We start from the raw sequence: 13,655 nt of genomic DNA, 5'->3' as shown, positions 1-13,655 counted from the left end.
TTAGTGCTGCTTTCTCCTAAAGGAACATGCTTCTGTAAGCCTTGCTTTTTCTCCTGTAGGCTAACAGAGGACAGTGGAGCAGCCCACACACAAAACTACTGTTTGTGCATGACTGAAGACAATGGTGATTTTATAGCATCCTGGGCATTTCATGTCCATGAAGTAGGAGTTGGAGCTCTGCACCAGGTTCCTCTTCTTGTGTTTCCTCTTCTCCTCTGCTGGAGAGGGATGAAGGAGATCCTTTGTGAGAGGCATGTTCTCGTGGGTAGGTTGTCACTGCCGGAAAGGTTTTATGATTGCTAAATTTTCTTCTATTTCTCTTGTTACCTTCCTTTATCATTTCACATTTTTGTAGAAAAAAATAAGAAAATTATTGTATTTAAGAGTATAAAATGAAAGTTTTACTATGACTTAATATCAAGAAGTCACATATTTGCATAGTAAAAAACACTGTAAACAAAGTCTAAAGTTTGACGACAAATTAGGAAAATATTTGCAACTTACACAACAAGTTAAGGGCCAATATCCTTACATATGTATGAAATATATTAAAAAGAGATTTTGTAAGTAGAGATTTTTAAAAATCCAGTAGAAAATATAGCAAAGGTATGATCATATAGTTCAGGAAAAAATTTTATATGGCTTAGGAACATATGAACAGATACCTCATTCAGAAGAGAAGCGCACATTAAAACAAACTAAGATATCATTTTTTAAACATATTGGCAAAAACATTAGAGTTTGATCTTGTGCTTTTGTGGGGTAGGTTAGGGGAGACAAGTAGCCTCATTTATTGCAGGTGGAAGTAAAATTTCATACTCTGAGGAGGGAAATTTGAAACTATCCATCAAAAAGAAAAATGCTTTGACCCAGACATTCCACCTGCAGAAACATAAGCTACATTTCTGAGCCAGCAGGGACTGACAGCCAAATACAGCCTCTGACACCATCTCTGCTTACAGCAAGTTCCATAAACTCTCACTGGATGGGGACAGTTTTCACACAATGGAGGACAGGAGCTGCAACATACCCAACAAAATCACACTTGCTGATATTGGCCAGAATATTTCTCACAGCTGTTTCTCTTTCCTGGGTTTGACAACAAGGGATCTTGCACTGCTGAACAGACCCAGCCATATGATCTCAGCAACACAACACCTCTAAGTCATCAAGCAGTGAGAAACCACAAATGAGAAGTGTACTCCCAGCACTAATTGCTTTAAGATGTGATATGAATTAAAACCTCCCTTCCCTCCTCCTTTTCAATTCAGTCCACTCTATTAATTTTGTTACCCACAGGTGATGATCCCAGTTTTTCTAAATTTTGTTTACAACCTGCCCTCCACATCAAATTTATACCACATTTCCACATTTCTAGAGAAGGCCTTTGGTCAAAGGTTCCTTCCTTCCTTATGATACTTTGCTAACTTGTTTCCTTCTCTACCTTTTCATAATCTTGTATTAGCAATAATAACATGAAAAGTGGCATAAACTTTCTTTACCCAAAATAGTCATCATCCTAATATGACGTATTCCATTTCTAACTCATTCTCCATTTCCCCCAAAATGCAGCCCTTCCTTCCTCTCTTCCTCCTCTGCTGCTGGAATAAAAGATAGCCAGATGTTGAGTCCTGAGTTGATGAGAAAGGCAACATTCAAAGGGTTAACTCCTTTCCCCCACAGAGTGAAGCGTTTTGCTGACCCAGTATGAGATGGGTTGGACCAAATTCAATTTAGCTGCAGTCAACAGGAAAATAGGAAGGAAAATAGGATTTAACAAACAAAGCATTAAAAAAAAAAAGGGAGTCCACAGCAGGAAATAATTATTTGGGCAATTGTTCACTTTGTTAAGGGACTGGTCCTGTATGAGTATCCATCGGGATGCAATGCTGTGTCCGTGGTTTCTCCACAGCACCCTGTCTGGTCTAATTAGTTACAAAAGTGCTTCTATGGGCTGGAGAAATTTGCAATTGTGTTGTTTTCAGGGGAACAAACACATATGTCATTGAAGTGGAGTCTGGCACCAGCTTATTTTGGTGAAACCTCAAGTGGTTGGCCAGAATGGAATCAATACGAAAGGAAGCTCCAATTGCCAACAGAAGTGGTTTACAAAAATAATTCACTGACCATTCCATCTGCCTCGGATTAAGCATGTTAAATGGTTCAGTTCAAGTTAACATTTCTAATATATATATATACAAAACCACATATTTTTATCAAATATTTGCATTTAAAAACCTCCGCTAAGATACACACACACACAAAACTGAGACTGTGCTCTTTCATCTGACCGTATACTTTTCTCCTTAGAACATTTACACTAAAAACATGGAATCTGAAAGAAAACTCAGATTGTCCCATTAGAGAAGAGTAAACCCCCTTTGGAAAGGAAAGTGAAAATAATATTTTCAGAATAAAAATCTTTCAATCTGTAAAAGGAGTTTTATAGCTTAGCCTCGGGAAAGTCAGCCAAAGGTTCAATTGACATGTGAACAGAAAGGGGTGAACCCAGGCTTAGCAGATTAGTTTATTCATTGTCCCGACAACGGATGCTGGAACCAAATCCATAATATGTTGCTATCATAAAACCATCCGTTTGCATGGAACCATCCACTGAATGCACTTAAAAATCACATAAATTATAATCTAAGAAGGTGGCATGATGTCACAAATAAATAGCAAATAAAAAATGTCAACACGTATTGAATACTTACTCAGCTAAATGCTTCTCATGTCATCTCTGCAACCACCTTGCAAGGTAGGTATTCTGTTACTACCACTATTTAGCAGATGTGGAAACTGAAGCACAGAGTGATTGAATAAGTTGGCCAAGATCACACAGCCAGGAAGTATACAGGAAGCCTGAATTGGATTCCAGGAAGTCCAACTCCAGATCATGCTCTATCCTGCTCCCCAATGTACACAAAAAAGGTAAGAGAGAGGTCAAACAGGAACCCAGAGCAGTTTCCCAGAGCAAATCCCAGGAGCAGACAGGGCAAGATTCCTCAACTCACCTGCAGACTTGCCTGTCCTCACCCACCTCACACAGCAGTCTATGAAATAAAGGGACCCACTCTGCTTGCTTTGCACTGCCAGCCTCTGTCCCTGACCTGCCTACCGGGGCCCTCTGCCCCTCACCTGTGGAAAGAAGGTTCAGTGGCACAGCTTTGCACAATCCATCAGGGAAAGGAAGCCTGCTGCTTCTCAGGCGGTCAATGTCAAATTCAAGCTCTGCAAATGAGCCAGGCCAAGTGGCTCTGGTGCTTCAGCTGGCTTCCCTGTAGGGTCCCATGGTATGTGCCTCCAGCTGATCTGGTAAGGAAGCAGAAGATAGACCAGGAGGGCAAAGCCCTAATGACTTATGAGCACACACCAGGTGCTCACATATGTGTTTGACGCGTCCCAGTGAAGCCTCACATGAAGTCTATGATTGTGGCTGCTGCAACTGAAGCTCAGAGTGTGTAAATGGCTTGAGTGGACACACAGGTAGTAGATGGCACAGCAAGGGCTTGAGCTGGGCTCTGGGCTCCAAGCCCTTGCTTTGTTGGCTTAATGATGGTTGGCAGCCCTGTCAGCGACCTCAAAGGCCACTTAGTACGAATTTTTCAAGGACGCCCTTACTCAAGTCACTCTACGGTCAACTGCCAGAAAATGATCATCACCATTATAAAAGTCTATGAGAGGAATGGAACCTCCATAGGAGGTAGCCATGATGCTGGAGGATGGGAACTCAGGCCCCTGACAGGGTAAACCTCCGCAAACATGATCCTCCCTACATGGGCAGATGTGCAGCCTGACTTCAGTCAGTGGGCTGGGTGTGAGCTCATGCAGCTCCTGGGTCAGGCTGAGCAAGACTGTGGAGAGTTTCCAGCACTCAAGGTAACGGGAAATGTCGAGCAAAGTAGGTGAAAAGCCTTGTCTAATATTTCCATTTACCTACTTTGTCTGTCTGAATAAGTGTCATTAATTCGAACCATTTCAAAATGGGGCTTGATAATGTGTGAGAGCGGAAGCCCCCAAGCACCAGACTTCTCCACACCACATCCTTGCTGACTCTATCTCTTGGTTGGAGCAATCAATTGAACCCTAGCAAATGTGCTGTGAATATTACAGCAAAACTGACCACTAATGTGCATGTGTCTGCGTGTGTGCACGGCAAGGCAAGGGGATTGGAAGCAGCACCCTGAGCTGGCTCTTCCCCAATGCATTTCCCTCACCCCCAAATCCTCAGCCAAGCTACCTCTCCCTCCCAAACCCCCCACAACAAGACCACACAAGGGACACTTCAAGGGAAAAAAAGACAAGAGGGGCGTTATTTTCTCTCTAGGAAATACCCCAAGTCAACCATTCCACTAACTCCTTATTGCTAATGCTTTTATTATAGACAGAAGCATTCTTATTGAAATAACAGCTAGCCTCAACAATACTGTAAATTCCACAGCCAGAAGGAAAACCCATCCTTTTCCAAAAGAGCAAGAGAAAAGGCTGAAAGCTTAGCAATGCACAACTTTAATATTTTGGTTGATAACATGCCATGGACTCGGAGTATTTTCCATTTCCTCTTTGTCCTTTTTCCAGTGATTTCAAAGGCCTTTATTAAATCTATTAAAACCTAAATATGAGTTGTGATGGTCAAATTAGGTTATTTTTTTCTAACAAATACACTAGAAAAGTATGCACATCTAAATGAGTCCCATCCTCTTCAAAGTAGACTCCAAATGAGACTTAGACTTTTTCCAATGACATCTTCCTTTGCTCCCTAAAGCTCGCAAGTACGTGCGCGCGTACACACTCACACATACATACACACACACAGTTATCTATGTGAGAAATTCTTTTGTAATTGCATTCAGCAAGGGCACATCATTCTGAACATTCTTCATGATGACATAGTATGATTTATGGGAAAATCCCAGGATGTTGAGTGCCATATCTGAAATCTTTCAAAAATGATCCAGATGGAGCATAGTATTTAAGGCTTAAAATGAGATTGCACTAGAGCCAAAAAGTAGATCTTCTGATGTATCTTCAAAAGTCATTTGTGCTCAAGCCCATTATCCAAAAGATACCAAAGCAGATTGAGGGCCGAGGAGGAAGGGTGGGCCTACCTGGTTAACCCTCTGGTCCGCAAACCTTTCCCACCTCTCAGCAGTTCCCAAGGCACCTCTGAGATCTTCTGTTCACTCTCTCCATAGAGCCCAGTATTCAAACATCTAAGCCAATTCTAGAAAAGCTTGTTGTATACTGTAAAGCCTAAGATAAACATGAGTCTGTTCACCCCAGATTTGCTCTATTAACCACAGAGTCTGTCATCCGTAGACATCTATGGCTATAAGTAAAATAATAATCACTTCAAAACATTCATCCACTGTGGTTGACCCTAGCTCTGACCTCTAGCAACTTACTATCCACAAACAGGTTCCCTAATCTCTTGAATAATCACTACTGTAGTAGAAAGAATTCCGAAGATGTCCCCAAGATTCTTATCCCCTGGTTATTCAATCCAACGCAAATCTAGGTACTGCTATGAAAGGGCTTTGCAGACAGAATTAAGGTTGTTGCTCAGCTGACTTTAAAATAGGGAGATTATCCTGGATCATCCAAGTGGACACCAGTACTCAGTTAGGTCCTGAGAAGCAAAAGAGTGTGTCAGAGAGAGATGGTGGAAGAGGGAAGCAGAGGACAATGAGCTAACAGGGAGATCAGAGAGATGTGAAACAAGACAAGGACATGACCCACATTTCTGGCTTTGAAGAAACAGGAAGGGGCAATGAATCAAAGAATGCAGGTGACCTCCAGAAGCTGAGAATAACCCCGGTCAACAACCAGGAAGAAAACGGGGACCTCAGTCCTCCAACCCCACAAAACAGAATTCTGCCAGCAACCTGAATGAGCTGGAAGCAAATTCTTTCCAAGAGCCTCCTTGCCTCCTTGCGCAGCTCTGCCCACACCTCTATTTTAGATTGGTGAGAACCAGTATCAGGCTTCTAACCTACAGAACTGCAAGGTAATAAATGGATACTATTTTAAGCTGATAAATTGGTGATGATTCATTATGGCGGTGAAACCTAAAACAACTACCCACAATGTTTTTCTGAAATGTGCAGCGTTGTAGAGAAGCTAGGTCATTCTTAGTATTAGAAGATCTTGTTTCAGTCTAGTTCACACACCCATATGCTGCAGAAGCTGGGAGAGAGGAGGTGCCACAGGCAAGGATGGAGAAGACATTCCCAGGGGCTACATGGGTTCTATTTGATGTTTGGAAATAGCCATGGGGAAAATGATGTGAGTCTAGAAGCAGTGCTTAGCATTGACTGTTCATTAGATTCACTTTAGGAGCTTTTAAAACTCCCCATTCCAGGGTCATACCTCAGACCAATTATATCAAAATCTCAGGAAGGTGAGCCCCAATGTATTTTAAACTTCCTCAAGTGACTTCAGTGAAAGTCAAGTTTGGGAGCTACTTGTCTAGACAAGAAGGGAAAGGTTTGACTAGTTGGGGGAAGATTTCCTCTGCTGATAGAAGTTTTAGAAAATACTCAAGAAAAAAAACACTCACATTCAGGTGTTGGTACAGTGTTCTGACAGAGTTTATCTCCATTGTTGACATGGATCGCTCAACAGAAAAAGATACAGACATTATGTATTTTGAAAACTCATATTCCCCAGATCTTAGTGGAATACCTGGCACATAACTGGTGCTCAAAATGTTTGACGAATGATCTTTTCTTTTCCATGATTCTCAGTTCCACTTTGAGGAGTATGGAAGCACTGCAGACATCCCTAATGTAAAAGAGTAGTATGCATTTGTAATAGGGGTGGGCCCTCTGTTCACCTTTGCAGGGAGCACTTTCAGAGCACATGGAAGGTTTTGCTCAGAAATCAGGAGGAGGATAGAGTGGAAGAGCTGTCTATCACAAGACTTCTCCTTAGTTCAAAGTATGGATACTAGCAGGAGTGTAACCCTTGTAGAGAGTTTCTTTTCAATGGGTAACAAGGCTTCAGCCATGATAGAATTTACAGTTACAACTTGGGTAATGGCTAGTTTTCCTGCAATTGTAAATTTCCAGAACATGCTTTAGAATCCTCAAATTATTTTGTGCATTCTCAGTCTTTTGGCATTAGGGCAGGGGGCAGGGAGAGAGACTTGTCTTTCTGATGCCATAATCTGTTGAATAAGTCCTATGAACTGCATTTGCTGGCCAAAGTGTGAAGCCTTAGATGCTATGTGTTCAGGGTAATCAGTGGTCTTACAGAATCTTTCCCACAGGTACTGTGTCCTTGGATCTTCTCTCCTACTCATGAACTGGCATTCTTCATTGCCTGGAAAGCTTTTTCGACATTCTAAACACCTGAGAATCATCACCCTTGAGAATCATCTCCCCTGTGTGGATGCTCCCATAGTGATACCAGCTGAAAACCCTCATAGAAGATTGTCCCACACTGCAGACATGCAAGTTTTCCCTCCTGGGTGGATTCATTTAAGGTCAGTTTATGGCAGAAGCTTTTCCCCACAGTAGCCCTGTGAATCTCACAGTCTTGTGAGCTCATGTGCTGATCACACTTTGAGACGCTCTGGAAGCATAAGTTATTATTTCAAGTGTCCTCTACATTATGTGTGTGAATCTGTTTTTATTTGGCTGATGGCCCAGGCAAATACCATTAGCATTCTGAGCACAGGTTGGCACAACAAACTTTTCTATAAAACATTTTCTGAATACACAAATATCACTTTGTCAAAAGCTTTCAGTGTTGCTATTCCCTGGCCGAAGAACCTAGAGCTAAAGTTTCTCAGCTGTTGCTGCTGCTGCTGTGAGCGACTCCTTTGCAGTCCCCAAAGCAATGCCTTCTAATAACCAGTAAGCTTAAAGGGAAATGCAGACATGGGGAAGCAATGTCTGGGGAGGGGAGTCTGAATATAAAAATTGTGCACCTAAAAGGTTTTTACAGTTAATGCAGCTCTTTCCCACCAAGAAAGACTACCTTTAAAAGCTGCCATTTCCTTTGCATTAACTAAAAATGGACACATCTGTTGAAAGAAATGGGGAGGGAGAAGACAATAGCTATTATGATGGTCAGGCAAAGTGTGTGTGTGTGCATAAACCACTGAAGAAAGTGCAAAGGGGGCAAGGCTGGTGGAAAGATTGCCGTGGAGTTGCTGTCAGTTATTATTTATACAGCACCATAAATGCATGGCCGTCAAAGTCAACGGCCATCTTACTAACTGCTACCTAAGTGCTAGCAATGTGAGACCTCAGAAGAATGACTCTCCTATTTAATATTTAACCAGATGCTTCCATTTTTGAAAATATATTTTGCTTCTTATGGAGGAGGGGGGAGAGGCTGACTTGCAACTTCTGTGATGCATGAGCTAGTGTTGAGAGTAATAGAAAACTATTCCTCATTTGTCAAACTTCATTGTCAATATTTCCACCATATTGGCAAACAGAGCATTTTTCTATAAGTTTGAATTGCTTTTTATGTTATTATACTCATGAACATCCTGAGGAAATAAGCTGAGATAACTATTATGATTTGCGTATTGGAGCTATGAAGACCAAGGCAGAAAGATTTTATACAGTCAGCTCCATGTCATGCAAGACAAAGGAAGATGAACCAGAGCCTGAATTTTTTGTTGAGGGTTTGAATCTTGTGATAGGATGGAAAGGCCACATTACCTGGACTGATGAAGCTCTTGAGAAATTACTCAGATGACCTAATTGAACCAGAACTGCCAGTTCCACTTAATACACTGTGATGTGGTAGGTGAGGATGCCATGTTACCTGCAGACAACTGGTGACTTCCTACCTCTTTTCCTGTGTATTCCCTTTCCTTGTCTCAGGTACATCCCTTGCCTCTCCGTCATTTCCTGTCTTTGTTCTTCACCTTGGGGCCTCCTCCAAGCTCCTGGAAGTGTTCTCTCAGGTATCATAGTCACTGTTAACCACCTATGGGAATGGATATCCATACATCCCATGTCCTCATCTCAAAACTGATTTAGATGGCCATCAATCAATCTATACAATGATCGACAGGTACACAGTGAGCATTTACCACGAGCCTCTGCGACTCACCTTCCAGACACCCTTTGCATCATGAAGAATTTACTCTTCTTCATGCTCTTCTGTCCCTGCTTCCATCTCTGTGTGTGGCGTGTCTCTTAATGGCTCAATGTTTCTGCCCACCGTGGAGGGACGCATGGAAGTGGCCACTCCCTTAAAAGGCTCTCTATTATTCCTGGGCTGTTATTGTTATAGCCTGACTGTCAAGCTCTTTCTCCCTTGTCTCTCACACATCATTTCCTTCTGTGCCCATATATCTTAAATGAAAAATGTAAGGACATAAGACAGCCTAAGAACAAGAGAGCAATATCCCTGAGAAGGAAGACTGTTCATTCTCGCTGTTCTTGGTTTGCTTTAATCTCACCTTTGGGCCTCTTTAATACATCCCACCATCCTAAAGGGAAAACAAGAGAGACAGAGAAGGCTTGAACAATGAAGCATTTCTCTGCTCCACTCCCCTCCTCCCCCATCCCATTGCCCAGACCCCCTAGGACCAAGAACGACTCCCATGCTTCATAAAATTTCAGATAATATTGAGGGGGATGTCAGAATGACTTCACTGGCCCATGCAGACGGCATCTGTACAGGCTCCTGAGGGAGATGGGATCCGGCACAGAGCAGCCCCTTATGCTGGGGACAGTATCAGAGGTTCCCATTATCTAAAAAAGGGATGTGAAATTGGAACAACTCCAGTTGAGAATGCAGCAAGCTACACCATTTACATGAAATATATGGTGTTGGGCCCACCACAAAGCAGGCTGGCTTTGATCTTGGTGAACTTTTGAATCATGTGTAACTAAAGAATTCTTTACAAAGAATTATTTCAGCTCCCTGAGTTAATGAAAAGCCAGCCTGTACAATTTATGGAAGCAAGAGACCAAGCATTAGAGGGAGAAAAAAAATGTCATAAAAAAAATCCCCAGGAGTCTTTAATGTGACAGTCCTCATGGTCTCTGAGGATCTCTAACTCCACATTTTTCTGTCAGATTTATTGGGTTTTACTGGGATTCATTCTTCTTAGCACTGGAGTTGGTGGAGACAATCTCAGGGAGAAAAATGTGTCTGAGGCGCTATGAGCCAAACTGATAAGACAAAATCAAGAGAGCAATCCTTTAATTATTGGGTGGTAATCAACCCTATATAATGCTATGTTACAAAACCAATATCACTTAAGCACTGCCTAGTTCCAGAAGGATTTTATGGGAGTCCCCGATACCTAGGATCAATTGATTGTAGCCAGTGTGGCAAAACTCCACAAAATCAACCTGCCATTTTTATTGGGTGAAATGATTCTTCTTCTTGACCTACTTCATGGTAGACACTAAATTCTCAGAGGAAAAGAAATATAGGGAGCTTGGGGAAAAGTGACCACATAAAAGCGGAGTGCATGTCTCTTCTAAAATAGATAATGTCTGTATGTGTTGGCCCAGTATTTATTACAAAGTCATCTTCCAGAGAATGTATCATAGCATGCATACAAAGAGAGAAACTGGAGTGAAAAGGTTAAGATCTGAGTCATCTCAAATGTGGAAAACCATTTCTCTCCCAAGGCTAGGCATCATTGACTTTCGTTTATCCTTTTCCAAGATTTTTGTTTCAAGAAGAGATTAAAGACAGCAGTGATCTCTGAGACTTGTTCATTCTTTACACTGAAGTAATAATAAATCTAAGCTCTTTCACTGGCTATCTTCTCAATTAAAAAAAACACTTTATCCATAAGCTAGCCTCTAGATAGTGAGGAGGTAATGGTGTTTTCGATAATCTTTCTACTATAGGGAGGCAACCTTAAAAGCTTGTTCTGAACATCATACCACCTTGGTTTGAATTCTCTTCCCTCCTCCCTTTTTGGCAAGGAACTTTGCACTTAGATTTATTCTCTAAGCTTCAGTTTCATCATGGGAATAATGATAGTGTCTGTCTCGTGGGGTTTTGACAAGGACCAAATAAGATAATAGATAATAAACTCTTTCTGGTGTTCAGTAAACCCTCAATAAATATTAAATTACTTCCTAAAACTAGATGTCTTGGAAAACAGATTACAGTTAGATGTTTTCTACTTAATTTTAAGAAGCTTTCAAGTTTGAGGGGGAACAGGCTGTTTAAAAACATACCAACTATCTGACCACATGCAGAAGATTGAAACAGGACCCCTACCTATTACCATACACAAAAAATCAACTCTTAAATGGACCAAAGACCTAAACGTAAAACCTCCAACTATAAGAGTCTTAGATAACACAGGAGACACCTTTATGGAAAGTGGAAAAGGCAACCAATTCCTGATAAATACCCCAAATGCCCATGCCATAAGAGATAAGATAGATAAGTGGAACCTCATCAAACTGAGAAGCTTCTGTAAAGCAAAATAAATCATCAAGAGAGGGGGAAGACAGACCACAGAATGGGAAAAAAATGTTTGCCAACTGTATATCTGACAAAGATCTAACATCCAGAATCTATAAGGCACTCAAGCAAGCTGAAAGGAAAAAAACAAACGGCCCTATTAAAAAGTGGGCAAAAGATATGAAATTATCAAAAGAAGACATATGAGCAGCCAACAGACACATGAAAAAATGCTCTACCTCACTAATCATCAAAGAAATGCAAATTAAAACCACACTGAGCTACCACCTACCTCCAGTCAGGATGGCCATCATCAATAACTAAAAAAACAACAGATGCTGGAGAGGATACAGAGAAAAGGAAACGCCTCTACACTGTTGGTAGGAGTGTAAACTAATACAACCTCTGTAGAAAATAATGTGCGATTCCTAAAAGATCTAAAAATTGGCCTTCCATATGACCCAGACATCTCCTTTCTGGGAATATACATGGAGAAATGCAAATCATTCTATAAAAAAAGATACCTACTCACGCATGTTTATTGCAGCATTATTCACAATAGCAAAAACATGGAACTAACCATGCTACCCATCAAGAGTGGACTGAATTTTAAAAAAATGTGGTACATATACACCATAGAATATTACACAGCCATAAAGAAGGACAAAATTATGGATCACAGCAACTTGAATGAATTTAGTCTATCAGATTCAGTGGTCTATCACAGAAACAAAGAACTGAATATCACATGTTCCCACTCATAAGCAGACCCTGAACATTTATCACAATACTGTAAGAAAGGGTTTGGCTCTAGTAGAATGCTGCCAGGGAAGAGAGGGGAGGCACATAACATGAATAAGGGTAGCTGATCTCAAACCAGACGAAATGGGGACCAACGGGAGGCCCAAACTTCACTGTACAATGACCACTTGTATACCTACTCCTGAATTGTACCCCACATCTTTAAAATAAAAACAGATCAACTATAATGCAAATAGCATCAATTTGTTACTACAACAGAGCTTTTGATTCAATGATTTCCCAATAGCTATTTTTTTGGTGTACCTGTGTGTGAGCATCATGCCAGATAACTTTATGTACATTATCTAATTTTAAGTCTCAGAATACACATAATTTTAAGTCTCAGAATACACAGATAACTTTATGTACTTTATCTAATTTTAAGTCTCAGAATACACAGAATAAACAATGCTCAGTGGTATTATGTGATTAGTTTACAGTTTCAAAGGTAGGCAATATCAGAGCTTGCACTTAAATGCAGATTTTTGTCCCAAGTTAATGCTTACTCTAGACACCATATTTATTTTAAACTTGTTTCCTGATAGGTCATATTCAAAATTCAAATTATAGGATGCATAGTCTTGATTAATACTAATAATAGCTTATCAAATTATAAAATAAAATGTAGAATTATACTATAATCTGTCCCATAGATAAATAAACATGTCTTTGCCAGTGAGGGAAATATATTATGTGCCGCATGAGTAGCCAGAGACAATTAAGCATGCAATTAAAAACTACTGATCATTAAGAGCTGAGATTCAGAGAAAATCTAAAAGATGAATGAGGGAGTTGAGATAAAGATCAGAGAGTGCTACTAAATCTTCAAGAAAGTAAAAGAAAGGTTTGGGGTTTTATTTGGTTGGGTTTTTTTTGTTTTGTTTTTGGTTTTGGCCATTTGAAAAGGAAATTCACAAAAATACCTTCTCTCCTTAAAAATAATCCATCAATAATTTGTAAATTCTTTGCACTGCTGGTTAAAAGTATCATAAAAAGTGCCCTGATGCCTGCTTCTTTCTCTTTGTCTTCCCTGTCCAGCATTCCACAAAATGAAATAAAACTAGTCCATGAGTTCTTACTCTCCTCTGATACGATTTTTTTTTTTTAAGGTTCCCACATTGGGCCATACTGAATTCACAGCCCATGTTTGGCATCTCTAGGAAAATGTCCTCCTGGCATCTCAGAGGAAAGTGAGCAGTTCTTATAGAATGAAGCAACACTCCGAGAACTAGTCCCTCTGTTTGAAGGCAGGATGTCAATGTATTAGTTTGCTAGGGCTATCATAACAAAGTACCACAAACTGGGTGACGTGAACAGCAGAAATGTGTTGTCTCCCAGTTCTGGAGGCTAGAAGTCTGAGATCAAGGCGTTGGCAAGGTTGATTCCTTCTGAGGAGTCTGAGGGTAAGATCTGTTCCAGGCGTCCATCCTTGGCTTATAGGTGGTCTT

The 13,655-nt window shown here is 40.7% G+C and overlaps 1 pseudogene; it reads right to left on the bottom strand.

Moving 5' to 3' along the window:
* On the bottom strand, window positions 1–261 carry LOC110594347 (annotated as a pseudogene).
* Between the last annotated feature and the right edge of the window lie 13,394 nt (window positions 262–13,655).

Source organism: Carlito syrichta, unplaced genomic scaffold (genome assembly GCF_000164805.1).
Source record: "Carlito syrichta isolate Samal-C Ts95f unplaced genomic scaffold, Tarsius_syrichta-2.0.1 Scaffold169078, whole genome shotgun sequence".
In the NCBI taxonomy this organism is placed as follows: domain Eukaryota; kingdom Metazoa; phylum Chordata; class Mammalia; order Primates; family Tarsiidae; genus Carlito; species Carlito syrichta.
Note: the sequence above shows the minus strand (reverse complement) of the source record. Positions and strands in the feature narration are given on the sequence as shown.